Below are 16,192 nucleotides of genomic sequence, written 5' to 3'. Positions count from 1 at the left end.
TGAGGAGCGCGACAGACAAAAGACAGAGAGAGAAAAAAATAGGTCGCGCGCATAATCGCGATTCGCAGCGACAGCTGTAATATTTCGGATATATTCCGTCGATGCAAAAAACCAGGCAAAATTCGCAAAACAGCGTGTTCGATTTCTCACGTTTTCATTTACGATAACGCATTGACGATTCCTGAGTGAGAGCTAACGCGCGCCCACTTTGTCAGCCCGTTGTCGTGCGAATCGAATCCGAGATAATGGAGCATCAACGTAAACGGATCAAACGGAGGTAATCCAGGATCGACCGGTCGTCCGCGGAGTCGCTCGACTTAAATTCGTGGCTTCTTCCATCGTTTCGTCGGACGAAACTTTTGCGAGAGCGGTTCGTTTCGCTCTCCGTCAACTGATTTTGTCGAGTACTCTTTGCCGAAGAGTCGGAGGTCGTTCTTCGTGGAACGAACGCAAGATCGCACTTAATCTTTTAAGACCAGCCGTACAAACGGTTTGTTTGTGATTACGTCGATGCGGAACAAAATGGACACGATAATGGAACATCCGTGTAAACCGATTGACTTTTGATATATAATCGAGATTATACGGAGATTATCCGGCTTTGAATATTCGTCAGTTCTGATGACGATGTGTAACGTCAACAGAAGCCTTTTTTGTGGTAGCATCTCATTGGGTCGCACTGTAATTACACGTGCAAATTACGAGCAATTGTGTACAGAGAGTGGTTAAAGTTGCCCGAGGCAGGTATTATTTTTGTCGATAAATAGAGATGAGCGACGTAACGGCGGTTTGTTGTCTCATTTGTTGGTGTGCATTTGTATGTAAATACTAAATCGCAGAGTAAACCGTTTCAATATTCCCGAGAATATGATAATTCTCGGCTAAACGCTCGTAAATAATTGTTTCATACGCTTCGCGTACCAAAGTTATGCACGCATCATGCTGTTCGGATCTACTTTCAGAGACATATTTTTTGCTGGACCGGCTTTTCATGGAAATAACAATGATTGTCATATAACGTTGTTACAACGAAAAGCGCGAAAAATTGTAGGAAAATTATGAATATATCACATGCTGTTACTTTATATGAAGTTTTTAAAATCTTTATTATATCTATTATTATTCTTTCTTTTTTCTCTTTTCGTTGTCATAAAATTTTATTGTTCAATATTTTATTTTTTCGCTAGTTAAATCTATTATAAAATAATGTGAGCTATTTTATAAATAGAACTGTATGAATGTTTAAAAATAATTATTACATAAATATGTATTATGTTTGATAGAGGTATGCATAATGAAATTGTCCGCTATTTAACAGAAATGATTCTCTGTGCTTTGGTCGTTTATATCGATATGTCGATAGTGCGACACTCTTGAAACGCTCATGTTAATCCAGCGGGCGATAATGGAGCACCAATGTGTAAACGGATCAGCCGACGATAATCCGCCGTCGATCCGATTCGTACACAGAAGAACTTCGACTAGTATGATCGTCGGAATGTGGACCAGCTCCGCCATGAAACACCGCTCGATAACGGTGGGTATCATGATCTACGCCAGGTCCGGTGCTATCGCCGCGAGACAACTCGTTTATCATAGCCTTCTCTCCACACAACTACAGCCTCCAGTTAGCAAGCGGAAAATATAAAGGAGCTGCACCCAACCCTCTAACTATCATGTCATCTGAGTGGAATTCCTAGTAGCTTGCACATTCCTTTTGATTCATCGACGAGATATATATCCACGCAAATATCGATCATGTTAACAAAAGATACTCATCCGCCAATTTCGCTATAGCGATCATTTATTTCGAACAAAAATAAGCGATAAATATTTTAATTTTCCAATTTGCAATTCAAATTTTGATTAATGGAAAATTGACAATTTTGCATTATTTCAAAAAATTAACATCATTACAACGAAAAAGATTAACATATTTCGGAAATTTTAATATTAATTCTTCTCCAATTATATATATAATAACTTTTTATAGTATCGTAAATCATATGATAAATTATGTATGAAAATTTTTCAGAAATTAACCATACAACCGCTTCAGTAAGTACTTATTCGTAATTTAACATGGTTGTTGGCCAGAGAAAACTGTATATGTTTTTTGTTCTTTTCTACAAATGTGATAAATATAATATATGTGAGGACTAAACATAAGTGAAACTGATTTGGTTTCGTAAACGTATCATTCTACATACAACTTTTGAAATACATTTTCGACAGATTTTCGTAAGACCTTAGGAGAGAATCTTTGCTAAGGTGATAATAGAAGCGTAGGTCGGAATCGTCACAAAGGGCAATCCGATAACGTACGGCGCAATCGAGAATAGTTCTGTTCAAAGTGGTCTGGCCATTGTTATCGCGACGAAACATCCCGTTTTCCCTAAGGGATTCGCCCCCTTTGATGGCCACCGGGTTTGCAAAGCGGAAGCAATAAGAACTTCTATTCTCTCCCTATTGCCACTCCCATCCATTTCCTTCTTTGCTTACAAAAACTATGTGCAATTATGGAAACCTTTTTTTTGTCTTGAATATAAATTATTGGTCGCTACTTTAAATGAAAAACACTAGCAAGTATCCTTAAAAATGGGAAAAATTTGCTCCGAATAACATTTATATAAATTTTTATAATCAATTTGTCCATATTTATTTTTTATAATACCATTATTTATGTTTAAAATTTATATCGATAAATATTAACACCATATTAACCGTTATAGCTATGTAATTAATTATTTGCCTGCGAGATAAATAGATATCAATTGATATTTTTTTAATAATAATTAAATTGCAAACTAATTGCAATTATTTAATAACATCAAAGACCGCGCGAAAGAGAGAGAAACAGAGAGAGTTTCTAAATAATTTACATACTGCAATTATAAAAAGCTTTTTTATATTGTAGAGATGCAATACGAGCGCATAAAATAATCACGGTATTTACGTAAAGAACACTAACCGTTGGTGACCGATATACGCCTCGAGATCCACAAAAGTATCCCGGCCGATACAATAGCCAGCATATGTGCTAGGATCGACATGAAGCATAGTCCTACGATATACGCCGTGATCCAGGCCAGATCCGACGCTATCGCCTCGAGACAGCCCGTTTTCCAAACGCTTCTTTTGTTGTCTTCATCGGAACTAAAGCACAAGAGATGCACAGATTTTAGAAAAAATGCAATAAAAGATATAAAGATTTGTATATGACGATATAAATAATATTAAAAAATCTTGAATTTATAAAAAAAATAATAATAATAGACTGATATTAATTTGTGGGATTATTGTATAGTGGCCTATTTTTTTGAATAGCTTAGGCTTATATATCTTTTCAATATTATTTGATAAGAGATCGATAGCAACTTCTCGATTTTATCCCGTTCTTCCGCGAAAAAAATTGAACCATCTGTTCGTTCTCTCATGATGCCACGCTAATAAAACGCAAAGCTTTTCACGTTTAAAGGGTGACGACGGTGGCGTCGATTAATGAACATCATTCCTCTCGCGTATATTTCATGTTTTCCAATTATCAACAGCGATAACACTGAACCGTCATACTCGACTTGAATTTTTTCGTGTGCTTTATCATTGCACGTGTTTTAGCTCTTCACAAAATGAGCAAAAAAAAGACGAGTTGAAATCACAATTTAATTATCAGACTGAGGTAGGTGGAGAAAGAAAATGTGGCGCCGAGCATTTGATGTCCTTGTAAGACGAGGATGAAGTGCCTTATCTGAGAAATTCAATTTTCTGGCGGAAAAGCTGCTCGCCCTCGCCTCACGACTGCTTTCAAGTGTTTCCGGCCGCGATAGCCGCTGTACACTCTCGAAGGGGGCGAGCGAAGATTTATTCGCGATGTCGTTGAAATTCGAAATGACGAGAAATTCTCGAGAAAATGTGGCTGGAAGTGTGGGTCCGTGGCAAAACACGTTGCTCAAGACCTCGACACGACCTTTCGTCGTTTATAGTGCATTAAGGCGCCGGAGTCCCTTGAAGGAACCGACTGTCTTATTTTATCTCGCAATTTATTTCATTGTTAACGGTATGTTTACCATTCGTTAATGAAAAGATGTGTGCTAATGATAACTAAAATAATACAGCTGTATGAGAAAGTTTTGAATAATTATTTATATTCTTTTTTTTATTGTTTTGTAGAAAAATTTTTTTTATGCTTCTACGTATAAATTACTAGAAAACATTGCAAAATATTAAGAAATAATTGTAAACAATAATTTAACATAACAGAGATCAATTAGTAAATTAGTAAATTAAGATTTCTATGAACATTAAAATTTATCAGAATTATTATCTTAGAAACATTAATTTATTTCGAAAGTCTCTTTTCATTATTAGATCAAATTATTCCTGTAGAAAACAACTTCATCTCTATGTGAAAATGTTCAAGAAATATAATGCTAAAACTATCTCTACATAGTAAAATTTTTGCTGTAAGGAAAAAAAAAGTACTGATATTTTCAATGGAATTCGCATCTCTGCGTCACACAAGTTCAATTAAAAAAAAAAAAAAAAAAAAAAGAAAAAAGAAAAAGAGAGCCTTCTATGTATACGTCTCGCGATCCCTTCTCGAGATTAGAAAAGGGATACTCTTCAAGAAGATACGGAAGGTGTTTAACTGAGGCGAAATACACACTCACGTGCACAAAGATATCCTGCGATAAAAGCTATTGAGGCGATTCGTATCAAAAATCGGGGAATATATACTGCCGGGGTGAAAGGGCAATCGTAACAGTGAAATATTTTCCGAGGCAATAATGCTATAGTTACAATGCTTCAGAAAATTCACTATCACGTTCTCTCAAATAAATACAATTGGATAAATTTCGTAAAATAAAATATTTCGACTCGACTCACAATTTGTAATCTACTTTCTCTCTTCTGTTTCGAAAATAATAATTATCATGTGTACTTCTCGACTATTAGCATTAAATAATCCGCACAAGCTTTTGCAAAAAACGAGCGTGCATCTGGTTAAGTAGTTTTATAAACGTAACTATTTACAGTATTACACATAGCATATGAAAAGAAGGAAAAAAAAGCAAAACTCGCAAAGCTCATTTGCGATATTTTAATGAAAGGATAAAATTCAATTATTTATTTTTATTTTTCAAGTTTAAATCACGGAGAAATACCTTTATACATATATCGAAAACTGCCATATAAACCCTATTATTAAAGAAAACAAAATTATGAACAAAGAAAGAGTAACTCAAAAGAATCGACTAAAAAAAGAGACCGCTGCCGGTTCAGCGTAGCAAGAATCTCATTGAACCGCTCAACCGGATGCGGCTCGTCCCGTTTCACGTCTTTCTAACCGCGTTTCCAAGCGTTTCCGTTATCGTCGCGCAAGACATCACCGCTTTTCCACATTCCCGTCGCGTTAATCGCCCCATTGTTCGCGACGTCAGCGGTCGGTGTAGTCGGTAGTCTTCCATAAGCCTGCCGAGGAAAACCGCACACATATACAATCTGAGCTCATGCGCGCGCGCGCACATACACACACACACATCCGGTTAAGTCGCGTGCACCGACAACGACGACGTCGTGAATATCGAGAACATCAGTACGGACGGCGTCTCCTTAAGGCGCCTTTGTATTCATCCTCGCGCTACGTGTGACACGCGAGCGGACCTCCCATAGCAGCTTAAAGAGGAATTACGGAACGTAAGGGATGGAGAACAGCACGAGGGAAGAAACAGGAAAGAGAGGGAGAGAGAAAGAAAGAGAGAGAGAGAGAGAGAGAGAGAGAGAGAGAGAGAGAATTGAAGGGAAAAGGGACGACGATGAGGAACCGCTGGTGTACACGATCGAAGAGCCGTGGTTATACTTCCGGTTCCAGTGCCAGAGAGGCTGTGAATTTCTCTCGTCAAGCGTCTCTTCATCCTACCGATCATTTCAGGTGTCTGTGAAGTTGGCACGACATTTTATTAATTTTTAAAAAATAATAGCAGTTCCAGTAGCACTTTCATAGTTCTATAGTTGCTGATAAACATTAAAAAAAGTTCCGCATTTTTAATATCAAAAATATCGAAAATAAAAAATGACGTGCTAACTTCACGTTCCAGCACGGCACATCCTCCTCTAAAGTACAAGAAAACATCGAAAATCAAGATGTTTATTAAGAGTTCTCGTTAGTTCTGTACCAATTCTATAATTATATATCATTTCAAGGCAAAATTCCAATAAATTACCAAAAAAATCAAAAATAAAGAATGACGCGTTAACTTTGCGAATTGAACACGACACTCTTCTCTCTAAAGTACTAAAACGAATTAAAAATTCTTATTTTTTACAAGAGTTTCCGATAGTTCTAACTGAGAGTCGCATATATATATATATATATATATATATATATATATATATATATATATAATTTCAGATCGAGATTCCACCAATTAACTTTTAAACAATTTACGTTTTAATTGCGTATTACGAAACTTAGTAAAAATGTGTCGTGCTGATGATTTTCGACAATTCTAACGATAGTTTTCGACAATTCTGCAAGAGTTCTATGCATTAAAATCAGTTTTAAACAGAGTCCCGATCATTATTTATTTTTAAAACAATTTTTAACAATTACGTCCAGCACGCCACTTAGTAAAAATGTGTCGTGTCTTGAAATGATATATAATTATAGAATTGGTACAGAACTAACGAGAACTCTTAATAAACATCTTGATTTTCGATGTTTTCTTGTACTTTAGAGGAGAATGTGCCGTGCTGGAACGTGAAGTTAGCACGTCATTTTTTATTTTTGATATTTATGATATTAAATATGCGGAACTTTTTTTTAATGTTTATCAGGAACTATAGAACTATGAAAAGTGCTACTGGAATTGCCATTATTTTTTAAAAATTAATAAAATGTCGTGCCAACTTCACAGACACCCATTTCACTGGGGCGAAAACTTCGGGAAAAGTATCAGCACGCGACGCAGCGATGTCGTTGCGGCGACTTTTCGCCGGGTTTCGGGATTTACGAAGCTGCTTCGTTTCTCATGGACAGTCACGAAAAAGAACGATATACGGAGTGTTTCGGAGAATCCTGGAAATTAATTTTAGTGGCAAATTAAAGAGAATTAGTCCTTTATCTATAGAGAACACTTTTAGAGGGATTGTACTATTTTCCATTATTTAATATAACGTTTAACACTGTTATAAATATAAATTAAATTGTTCGGATATGCTGCATCAATCGTATCTTGAAAAAAAAAAAAAATACATCATATCGTTCATTTTAAAAAATGTATGGAATCGCAAATATTGATACATTTCAGCCAATTGTAAATACGCCTCAACTGCCGACATCGTATGAGCATTTCTGACTGATAATATTTTCCAACAAGAATCAAATGGTAAAAGAATGAAATTTTCTAGTGAATTATGCGTGATGAAAATAGTAATCGATGATTGTGGCAACAATATGGTTTGTGGCAACAATATGAATTGCAGCCTGCCGTATTGTGTAGCTAATTATCGATACTTGTGTAACATGTTGCCTTTCTTATTCGTGTAATATTCCGGTACACGTATTCAGTCACACAGCTAATAATGTATCATGCGTTTATTGGTGTGTGTTTGCGTATGTATGCCGGGTCCGTGTATTATAGCCCCTCAGTAATATTTCATTAGCATTGCAGTATTGTTATGAGAGTTTATTCCAATAAATTGAATTCCACTTAATCATAAATTCACTGGATATTTACAAGTTGATACACGTCTGTTTAGTTAATGATAATTGAATTTTCAGAGTACTTATAAGTTGATTTTACATATCTCACGGATAGAATCGTCACTGAACGCATGAGACAAATGGTCAGAACGGTTTTGCAATGCGTTGCATTATTTATTTCAGTGTGATATGTGCGAATATTCAAACAACGTTTTTACTGTACTTTAACGCGTTTTACTGGCAACGACGACATTACGAATGATCTAATTTCTCGCGTGCATTAGCAACAGCACGCAAGCTGCAGATTGCGCGTTTTATCTACTGTACAAAAATTATAAATTGTACACGTTAACGCCGCGGCTGTTATGCAAACGCGAAGTACAACTAAAATCCCGATTTTATACAAGGCTATAAGCCCCGAAGAATTTATCAACACTTTTGAGAAATGTATCGCTCGCGCAAAAAAGTGCGCTAAGCTACGAATAATTCGAGAGGAAATCGCATGACCTGAGCGAGAAAATTTCAGGAAAAATATCGCGTATTAAAAACTTGAGGACAAAGGGCGCGGTGATTTCTTTGAACGAAAATTAAAAGTCCTAATGAGATTATCTAGCGGACTGAAAGTTTTAATATAAAATAGCTGTGTCGTGACCTCGAAATAACTCGTATTTCATGGCAGAGCGAATAGAGAAAGTTCATCTCGTAGAGATGTATCTGCACGTTACGCTGTTATGGTAGAGAATGTGCCCGTCTCTATCTACGCGCTTGGATTAGATCATCCGTCGACAAGAATAAAATGCCACGAGAGTAGACAGTCCGCGATTTTCTCTTATGGTTTCTTCGCGGACATTCGCTGAATTCTCGTTTTTTGCGATTACATTGATGTCGCCTGTCAATACGAACGCAACGTGCACCGCTCCGATGCGAGAAAATTTACAAAAGGTTTACTGAATTTTGATTAGTAAAAGAATTACAAACGCGACACGACGAGGTTATTGACACTTCCATTTCCCACGTGATGATCCGTTCGGAATTTCATCGAAAGTATGGAATTGCATAACGAAACTCTCTCTTTCTCTCTGATTGTAGAGATGGACCGTTTTATCTCTTAAAAAGTTAAATATTTATTTTGCTGTATAAACTCGCTCTCTTTGATACGTTGACGAATAAAACGAAAATTTATCGAAACGTTTGTCAACAACGATGCGTGAATACCGTCAACAATTACAACTATATATGCATTGAATCAAACGGTACCGTCATTCAATATCACAATAAAATTTTTCGCGCGATTAAAGGCATTGCAATAATGTGATATTGTTAGGTATGTTCAACTGAAATGCAGACTAAGGTCATTATTCGTCAGTTTATGTTCCATTTAAACATACCTTGTATATATATATATATATATATATATATATATAGAGAGAGAGAGAGAGAGCTGGACTAAGCTACTATTATGCCTCCACTGAAACCAGCATTACGCAATATATTAGCTAAATTCTAGCAAATAAGAACTCGTAATAATAATACTGCCTAATACTCACGTTCGTTATTACCATGTAGACAAAACTGCCGCCGGTATACTCTAGCGGCCGAGAAATAAACAACTCACCCTATCCATCTTACTCTGTGGTCCATCTCTCTCGGACCTACCCTATATGCTATTCAGAAATGTATATATCATATTAGTATTGCAGTCATGCATCGGTGATGGAAAAAAGACCGCCACGTCGAGTCGGTCGGATTTCCCTCGCGACGAATGCGCACGTATGCCAATGATAAAAAACATAAGGGAACGCGTGTGCGTTGTAAGGGGGAACACAAACACAAAGAGTGAATGGAGACGCGAGAGTGAGAGAGATACTAGAGGTAGAGATATTTTTCAGACGAACGGCGCGAGTCACACGCCAAAGATCTTTGTGATGAATTCGCGTGCAGCTTCCCAATGTTCCTCGCTTCCGAGGGTAGGGCTTAACTTTCGAATCAATTCCAGCGTCGACGAGGTGCCACCTGACGCGTCTGCTTATTGCTCTTGCGAAAAACGTCGCGAACGCACAGCATGGTGGATGAATGCATCGTTGATATATATATATATATATATATATATATATATATATATATATATACGTATATGTATAAAAATATCGGCGCTACGCGTTACGTTGCGGTGCGTTGCGTCACGTTGCGACCGGACGTGATCGCGTGTGCGGAAAAACATGCCTCGGACTCGGTGTGTGGAGAATCGTTTTTTTTTTCTCTACATCTTTTTTTTTATTCTCTCTCTTTCATTCTTCTCTCTTTTTCTCCTGTGTCATCCTTTCTCCCTGCCAACGTGGGTCATATGCATAAGCGACGTTGCGTGACGTTTCGCCGGCGAGAGTGCAGCATCGATCTCCACTGCCTGCCTGTGTTTGCACCCTCGTTTGTTCGTCGGACATCGCGTATGCGCATATGCGCTAATATGTGCACACTCTTTGTATACGATAGGTAAAAATAATTCCCCGCTCGCACAGCGTTGTTGGCACATGTAAGAACCTGAGGGGGGTTATTAATATAAAAGGAAAGACACATCGGCGTCCTGCGTGCGCAGACGTTTAACATTGCCGCACTACTGCATCCGGTAAATGCAATTTCGTTCGAATGCAACTTAATCTGTGCGGCAAGTGCTAATACCGGCACATTAATAGCTACTATCTTGCGTCCGTTAGAGAGACACGCTCGTACGGTGTTTACTTTGGCGTGATCGATGGCTAGCTCTGTCTAAATGAGAAATCAATCTCTTTTAACAAAGACAGCGGACTTACAAATTTTAACGACGAAAATATGTGTTCGGATAGATGAGAGTGTGTAAAGCTTTCTATATGCAAAAAGTTAGTTATAATAATAATTAAAATTATTTCTTTTAATTATATGTATTGGAGTTTTTTATTAATTTATCTAAGAACCATAGATATCAAATTTGCAATGTTTTAATGCAATAATTATATAAAATATTTTAAAAGATGTCTTTATTGATTATATACAGATTTTATCTCTCATGTATTTACGATTGGATCAGATATATTTTAATTAAAAATACATAAATATTACAATACATAACACATACAATATATAACACAATGTCTACATTAAAGAAAAATTATATATAATAAAATAAAAATATTAAAAGAGAGAGAGAGAGAGAGAGAGAGAGAGAGAGAGAGAGAGAAAAAGAGAACTGAACCAAGATATACATTTATATTTCTGTAAAAAAATTTTATTCATATAAAATTGGCGTGATGTTAAAAGAATCAGAAATAAATATCTTTTTAAAATATTAGCTTTTTCTACTTTTTGTTCTGAGGAAATAAATTATTACAGAACTTTGTAAAATAATGAAAAGCATTACACTAAAAAATAATTTCATGTCTTCTAAATAAAGAATTAATTAATATAATGGAAAATATATTTCAGACATGGATGATATTAATATTATAATTAGTGGATTTAACTGAATGAACGTAACTGTTAATGGATGAACCACCGAGGTAGAGAACAAGAAACTTTTCTATATTACAGAACTATTATGCGCTGACACAATGTTACAAAATCGTAACAAATTATAAACTACTTAAGTTTATTCAAGTTAAATTCATCTCATTAAGTACGAAACCGATTAATTTATTAATCAGTGCAAGTTTTATTTACCAAAAATTTACCTATCTAATCTATTTTTGATATTTTGTTTCTTCTCACTAATATTTGTTTTAATAAAAATATTATTTGAAATATAAATAAACTTTCTATAGAATAAAAAAACATGCCAAAAAAATATATATAAATATATATATATTGCTTTGAATGAAAAATGTATAAAGAGACGCGCGCGCGAAACGTCGCGCGCATGGAGAATGGTGTTTTCCATTTTCATGAAAAATATATACAAAAGCACGGCAGAGTGAGTGCATACTCGCTCTGATCTGTGGCTTTACTTTCGACTTCAAATTATTATTCATCTCAATCTATAGTACATTGTGCCTTGTACAACGACTGTCATAAAAACACATTGGGTGGAGTGTGAGTATAGACTCATCAATATGTTTCTTGTCAGATTACACGACGCACTGCTCGAAGACGATAAGCACTCGATTATACTTCGCTCGTAACTCATGCGCTATTCTTTTTTTTTTTTTAGCCGCCAACGAGTTCGCATTTCATAACGGAATCGTAAAAAAACTGTACCGTGTGACTTTAACAACCAACAGTGCGACATCCTTTGTAATGTGTCATAACACTCGTTGATTTATCAGTCACTCGCGAAGCGACTTTCATTTGTTCATCGTGGCCGTCCTGCTATTCTGAAGAATTAATCGCCGATCTGCTGCAATGATCAAAGGATACAAGTGTGAAGTAATAATTAGGATGCTCTATGTCGATTATTAACACAATAAATACCGCTGTGCATATCTTGCGGATGACAAATTCTATGTGATATAATCAGATATAATTTGCACAGCGTACAATTTGCTTCGCATTAAAATGAGGATCAATATTTAAACCAATTTATGGCCGCGCACGTGGTTTGTTGAACGTAGGGCCAAACACGGTTTGTTAAACACACAACATCGCGTCCGACGAAAGGACACGTGTACGTGCATTGCCGTTGCTCTCTACGGAAGGCCTTCGATATTATCATTACAATAGGTCGAAACCACCCCTTTCCAATGGGAATAATATGGTCGCTATAAATGATTGCAGATATACATCTAGTGATAAGGCACGCCTTGTAGTATTAATAAAAGCGATATCTCTCTCTAAATCTTCCAATTCTTTTATGACATACGTTGATGCGGAGCGTTTGAAAATTTGAAAAATACACGAAAAAGTGGATACAAATGTCTGTTACACGCTACGATACAGATGACACGAACTTTCTGCCACTCGTTTTCTACAGCGAGATATACCGCATCTCGTGACAGCTGCGGAAATTCAACGCACTCGCAGTGAATCACATTTCAATTACATGGAACAAGTTGAAATTCTCATTGATATCTTTAAATAGGTGTAATCTCATTGCTCCAGATATGGCTCAAGATTTATCGAATTTAATGCGACGTCGAATATTGAAGGTAGGAAAATTCTACGCTACGATAAGACGTATCGGCAGACGTCAGTTTCTGAAGAGCATGAACTTCATCGCACGGTTTAAAAGTTTGATGATTCGTTTAGTACATCGTCGACTCTGATTTCAAGTACGGTGAAAAGAAAATCAATCGCAAGGCACAGGCACAGATTTATCTCTTCAATAGGAAAACTATTATTTGTTCTTGTATATATACTTTTACACGCCATGGTTTTCATCTCGAATCGATCTTATGAACGAGTAGATAGCGATCTCTCGATATGAATCTTGATAACACTAAACAAAGTATCTCTCCAGTCTTAAAATCTTAAAGGAACTTCCTCATCAGACTGGCGAGATAAATTAGATTGTCCCGCAAATTGCTCTTACGTTTTGGCGAGAGGATGCTTAAGAGTTACGACGACGCAGCGTCCTCGTACTCTAAAAGTCGAAAAGGAGATCGATTAAGTGGCATCAGGAGAGTTTCTTTAAAGAGGAAAACCAGGACGTCGCTTAGCGAGCTTGTTGGATTCTCATCTCGGACGAGTCCTCGAGGCAACTCTGGGTACTAAATCTGAAACTTGCGTTACCGCTGGCCGTCTCGAGCACTCAAGGGTGTTTCCAGGATGTTGTACGAACCTCGTGAAATAGCAGGACGAGGGGGGCTCGGGCAAAACGTGATATTTAGTCCAGTCACTCGCTTCGTTAATTCCGCAACACTGTAAGCGCGCCTGTCGATATGCGACAAACGACTTCATTGTGACTCCTACTAAATATATATATATATATATATATATATATATATATATATATATATATATATATATATATATATAGCTCACGCCAGATAGATTGATTACGGATCAAACGTTCAAAATAAAAATAGCATAATAAGTGATAATTAAATAGACAAATGAGAGCCAATGCAGATCAAAAGCGTGAAATAAACATATCCAATTAAAGATTTATTTAATTAATTTAATTTATATGTTGTGAGCAATTAATGTTTTTTTAATTGTATTAGCATTATTTTATTAAAAGGGCTCGAAAGGTATAAATTAAATTAATTTAAATTAATAAATCTTTAATTGGATATCTCTATTTCACGCTTTTGATCTCCCTTGGCTGTCATTTGCCTATTTGATTATCACTTATATTTAGAGTCTTATTTTAATTGTTAAAAATAGCGTATTCGCGGATGGCCTTTCTCTTGCGAAAAATAATCGGAGAAAATGAAGTATTAGAATTGAATATATCAATTATTTATTTCTATTAAATAAGAGAAACATTAATAATACTTCATCTGGAAATACTTTGTACAATGTCTGGAAATTGACTTTGACTGACATAAAGCCAGAAAAACTCGATAGAAATATTTATTAAATTGATTTTCCTCACGATTTACATTAATTTTCGGGCTCTATATATCCCCATATATTTTATGTAAAACTTGAAAATTTCACCTACACACAATGTTTTAAAACTGTCTTTATAATTGTTATAACAGTCTTGTAATAATGGTGAATATAATTTATATTTATTAATGTTTGGAATATTTGATAAAGCGTTGTTTAATTATTATTTTCCAGATAAAATAAATAAAGTGAAAAAAGCTTTTAAAACTTTCAAATATTTAAAATACTGAGAAGTTACATATATTAAACTGTTTATACCATTTGAGACATTTCTATATACAAAAAATATAATATGTAATAGTAATCTAAAATTTTTGTGAGTTTTTTCAAAAGCAATAATTTTTTTCTTTTTTAGACTATTTTAGAAATCATTAAATAACTATAATTATAAAAAATTTTTATATTAAAATTTTAAACCAAATATATTGAAAGATAATATCTATATTCTGTTATTACAAAATTAAAGGTGATAATGGAATAGAATGTGCTGAAAATATTTATAAATAAATAATATGTTTCTAAGTAATAATAATAACAATAATACAATTTAACAGAGACTTATATCTATATAAAAATAAATGAAATAAACTCAACAACTCGCCAAATAAATTTTGTCATCGTAATTTCTTAAATTGGCCGAGAAATTGCACAAGAGTCCGGATTTAACGCTGCCGGAAGGAAGTCCATGTCGACGGAATGCGCGTCGCGAAACCGAAAGTCACTGGTAAACAGAGTTTACGGGGCGCGCAATTAGCGTAAATTGAAAAACACCCGTTATCCGGTAGAGAGGAAAGAGGTCGATACCCGAGCCTGCAAACCAGATCCACGGCGGCAGGCTGCCAGGAAGCTTGTTGACTACCACCCGGGCGTCCGTTTACGACGGATTAATTCGTCGATAAATGTTTTCGCGACGGCGTCACGAACGGAGCGCGCACCAAGTCGATTTACCCGCTGCCCGAAATTCGGGAAGTTGGAGGAGTCGCGAGGGGATGTTTCGGAGGGGAATAGGGATTAGATTTTGCAGGGAGAGAGAGAGAGAGAGAGAATACATACCTGCATTAAATCCCAAGCGGACGAGTAGTTTGGGTAATCTCGTAAACGAGAAGTAAGCGCGGCATTAATCCATCCGCGTAGTGTCCCGAATAGAAGCGCCTGGCGTTCCTGCTGCGATATTAATAAACCCTTGTCCTGCTGGAAAATGGGAAAGTTACAGTAATCCCGAGGTGCGGTAACGTGTGCGAACGCGCGGTGTTTGTTATTGTTTGCCCTACCGCAATCTCCGCGGTTTGCCTCGTCCGTTTTGAAACGAGCCGCGAAATATTCGGCACCATCTGCGAACGTCCATCGTTTGCGACGTTAAAAAATTCGCGTCCTGTGTGTATACGAGTATCCCTTTTTTTTAAACGGATCGTTTTCAGCAATGGACACAACAGAAACGCAGTGGTTGAGAGGGACGAACGAATATACGCCACGTCTCATCGCTAATCCGGAAAATCAAAATGGCTGCAAGTTTTATCGGTGGTGATTAAATGTACAAGAATTTTATGATCGACGCTAAGAGTGACGCTAAAAATTTTGTAGCTACTTTGATTCCGTGATTGCTTGTCTGTCCGATTCTCGTTCTAGTTGACATTCTGATAGTAGTTATCTGTATTCGATGAAGTTGTTTGTGCAATACGTGCTCTTCTATCACTATCATAACAATATTCGTTTACCATTTATCTTCGATCCGTAATGTACGTGCGAAACTTTCGCAAAGTGTCCAACAATTTCAATATTTCGTTGCAATTTTCATGATTTTCCGTAATTTACGTATTTATATTACATTGCGAATCCGTTGGACATATGTAAATTTCACAAATAATATTTGTGCGGTTTGGGGATTCGAATCTACTAGAATTATCACGATCGTAACGACGTATATATGATTGCAAACGCGAATGTTCTCGACACGACGCACTAATTTTA

The 16,192-nt window shown here is 36.2% G+C and overlaps 2 long non-coding RNA genes across 5 annotated transcripts in view; one reads left to right on the top strand and one right to left on the bottom strand.

The window, feature by feature from the left end:
- The window catches only part of LOC140669819 (uncharacterized), a 223,338-nt gene that overhangs the window by 165,991 nt on the left and 41,155 nt on the right, over positions 1 to 16,192 (top strand). The window lies entirely within an intron of this gene.
- The window catches only part of LOC140669818 (uncharacterized), a 56,100-nt gene that overhangs the window by 25,216 nt on the left and 14,692 nt on the right, over positions 1 to 16,192 (bottom strand). The window contains exons 3-4 of one of the 3 annotated variants that reach the window (XR_012047413.1): positions 15,278 to 15,415; positions 2,972 to 3,156 (exon numbers count right to left, since the gene is read on the bottom strand). This is a non-coding gene — a long non-coding RNA (uncharacterized lncRNA). Of the gene's footprint in view, positions 1 to 2,631; positions 3,157 to 15,277; positions 15,416 to 16,192 lie in introns of those variants that run through there. The other 2 variants (XR_012047412.1, XR_012047414.1) reach the window with 2 other exon arrangements.

This window comes from Anoplolepis gracilipes, chromosome 9, assembly GCF_047496725.1.
Source record: "Anoplolepis gracilipes chromosome 9, ASM4749672v1, whole genome shotgun sequence".
Lineage (NCBI taxonomy): Eukaryota > Metazoa > Arthropoda > Insecta > Hymenoptera > Formicidae > Anoplolepis > Anoplolepis gracilipes.
This window is presented reverse-complemented; position numbering and strand designations above follow the sequence as displayed.